General features: G+C 35.6%; 1 pseudogene; it reads left to right on the top strand.

The window, feature by feature from the left end:
* The first annotated feature begins 1,423 nt into the window (after positions 1–1,423).
* On the top strand, positions 1,424–2,868 carry LOC18608841 (uncharacterized; annotated as a pseudogene).
* Positions 2,869–3,653: the final 785 nt, after the last annotated feature.

Raw genomic sequence — 3,653 nt, 5'->3', positions numbered from 1 at the left:
TTTGACTCTTGCCGAGATTTCTTTTGCTCATTTTTGCAAGTAAAGCATCGTGGGAGATTAATTCCATCCCAGTATATTGGCAAGGAAAATCAACAAGCCTCCCTTCTGCCATACCCCCCTATTATGTTAAGAATTCAAATTAAAAGGATTACAAAATGCCATCCAAATTGGTTTTTTAAAACAAAAAAGGAATGATTTTTGGTGAGATGTCAGCATTTAACAGTTGATGTCCAATCACAAAGACACCTACCACCCTCAAAAATGGAGTAAGAAAAGCTTTGATTCATGAAATGTTTACTCTTTCTATAGAAAAAGCATTGTGAAGGATGATTAATGAAGCCTATGGTAATTGTTCCATTTTGGTTTTTCGTACACGACACATGCATTTCTAATTTTCAAGCAAAACATTGAACATTGAATTGTTATATACTTTTGTTGTAGCAATGAAAAAGGATAAATTCATTTTAAAATTTTTATACGTAAAATAAGATACGTGATCTATTAGTAAAAGCAGACGTAGGTTATGTTAGTTCATAAGAAACCTAATGTAGATGTTTAATGCAAATTAGATAGTAGTATTAGTTATAGAAATTTGAGTTCAAACCTTGATCCTCTCTTCTTATTCACAATATTAAATAAAAAATGCAGTCTTGGTGCTAGCTATTTGAAGATCCCTAACTATCACACAAAAATGCAATTGAGCTTAAATACATTTCTTAACACAATGCTAATAAACATAAGTATGAATTGAGGTCTAGGCTTTCGAATGTATTCTAGTCAATAAATTATATAGTTAGTGCCCGGACCAATCATTATGTCATAAACAGTCTATTGCAATAAGTAAGAGATTTGGAATGGCATATGAGTCCCTAAAACTAATAAAATCATCTTTCAAATAAAAAATTATATAGTATTGACAAGCTCTTACTTTTTTATTCGAGAAAGGTAATTGTTTGTAGTGTTTGGTTTTGAAGAGTAAGGTTAACTTCTCTTTTATTTGAAATCGTTGTATTGATTTCTGCCTCCAACAAACTAAAAAATAGAAGTGGGTTTTGTTTAGGGTTTTTGGCTTTTAAAAAAGAAAGTTTCAAAAACTTCATTTTCACAAGTTAGGTGCCAAGATTGATTTGTATTATTACTATAATTAATGTTGTACATTAATTACTCATTTGTACACAATATAAACATGTTGAGACCTTTTTAATATGTTCATGAACATGTTGTATCAAAGAAAGTGCCCACAAACTTACAGAAAAGTGGCATCTTTGACAAAAATAGAAAAAGGAGGAAGAAGAACATGCAACTTTGCCATTCATGTAGCCATTAGAATAAAGATGGAAGCTAGAAAATATGAACCACAAGTAGCTTCGAATGCGCCCCACCCCCCCCCCCCCCCCCCCCTCCCCCGGGCCTGTATATGGCACAGAATGTTCATTTGTCGATAGAAATACAGAGCCAAAGTCGGAGGCAAATGAACAAGTTTGGGTTTGTTTTGTTGGTCTTTACTGTGTCAACGGTAGAGCAATTGGAGGGGAAGGGCTATGAAAAGCCTGTCAACTGTGGGCACCTTGAATGCGCTCCGGACAAAGAAGTCATTCAAAGCTAAACAGAGTTTGAGATTACAAGTTATGCAAAGGCTACATAGGTTGCTCCTTCCACAGTCGGCTCTGCCTCCTACAAAGATGCTGTTTGCCAAAGGCTTTAACATGTAAGCAATTTTTTGAATATATCTTGACCCTTTCGCTCTCTCTCTTCTTATATGGTTTAGGTAGTGTGTAATTAAGTGTATTTTATTGTTTATACCAAAAAAAAGGGTGTATTTTATTGCTTTAAATATTATAGCTGAGGTAAAGGGTGTGCCCATCGGCCATCACTTTTTTTTTTTTGGCGGCATAGTAATGTTTTAATAGGTTTAAATCTGAACCCTCCATTGATCTTTAGAATGTGGGTAGAAGTCACATGAAGGACTCTAATCTAATAGTAGTAAATGTATAATAAGACCAAATATGATTGCTTTTTGAACAGTTAAAGAACTAATCATTTGCCACAAACAATGCATTTTATAGGCTTTAAAGATACTCTTCAATCGATTGATGGAACAACCCATCGAGTCAAATGACCTATTTTTCAGCACTCCAAAATATTAAATCCATTCTCTTTTGCTTCTTTAGCATTAACCCTCCTCAACAGTCGTTTTTGTTTTCATTGGCACCCCATTTGCTTACATTCAGGGCAACAATGATCAAGCAGTGAAAAAAATTAATAGGACAGCACCAGTTCTGGTAACTATACATCCACCCACTGGACCTCATCTCCCGTTATTTGTCCTCCGTTGTTCACTATTGCATGCCCCAAAAATGCCAAAGAACCCCTTCTCCCTCCCCACTCAGCTGAAGCACACCCCGCAGCACGAATATGCAGCTGTGAGGAGATTTGGAGGTTTGATGGATGATTCCATCATCTCTGCCCTCAAGGCCACTGCTTGGGAATCATCCATACCATACCGTACAAACACATTCGGGGCCCCTCTGCCTTAGGTTGGTGCTGGCTACAACTCCCCTTTCGAATACGAGAATCGTATAAATGAAGTGATGTTATGGTTTGATTAGCTTTGATTAATCTTATACAGGGACAACAAAACGGAAAAGGAAACAAAAAAGAAGAAAGAAAATAAAAAGAGAGGTAATGTCAGATAAGCTATAGACAGGGACTGGGTTTTCTTATTTCTTAAGCATCATCTTGTTTTCACTTTTCTTTCTTTGGTTACCCACCTGAACTACGGGTTTGTAAAACCATGGGAGTTTAGTGGCAGACAGACTGATTTATGACATGGGAAGAAATCAAAAACGTTGTTATCTTTTTCTATTATTTAATTAGCATTTAAAAGCACAAAATTATCGCCATTGGTAAGCGTTGAACATTGGTGTGAATGTTCTTCTGAATCAGGTGGCAAAGGGCATGTTTTACTTACAAATTACAATGATTGTGCCAAACTGTTTAAAAGGCCAGGAAGCGGAAATCACAGACTAAACTATTTTAATTAAATGATTTAAGAGGAGACGAGGCAAAACCATTAACTCACCAATTCCCGTTTCCTGTTAGAAACGATCTTATCAATTGCCCGATTTTAGACAAGGATAACAGTAAGAGAAACAGGAAAATGATAAGGGCATCAGGACAGTAAAGACAATACAAGCAAAGATGCGGTTTGCACAGACTTACAACAACTACTACTATCACGTTACGTGAGCATTTCAGATCAATCCAGCAGGGTGCACAGCACTATAGTCAAATTATTTCATTTTATTATACCAGATTTTATACAATGTTATAGTGTAATTATTCAACTCCGAACTTTGCCTATTCACGGCCCAAGAGGTCGGGCAGCCTTTTTCATTTTCCGGTTAATTAATTTTTAATCACCGTTTTACAAATATGAATTTCATAATTATTGGTGAATGCTATACACATGCATAATAATTAAAGATATATTAAAAGTAGTAAATAAAATAATGATAGAGCAGTGAGAGGGGTGATTAATCTGATTACCATAATGCCAAAGCTTGGACTTCCGACAATCAGCAGTACCACAGCAGCTGTTTTATTTTGCCATTAGGATCAATAACGCTATTAATTTTCATAATTATAGTCAT

Source organism: Theobroma cacao, chromosome 2 (genome assembly GCF_053813885.1).
Source record: "Theobroma cacao isolate CCN51 chromosome 2, ASM5381388v1, whole genome shotgun sequence".
Lineage (NCBI taxonomy): Eukaryota > Viridiplantae > Streptophyta > Magnoliopsida > Malvales > Malvaceae > Theobroma > Theobroma cacao.
This window is presented reverse-complemented; position numbering and strand designations above follow the sequence as displayed.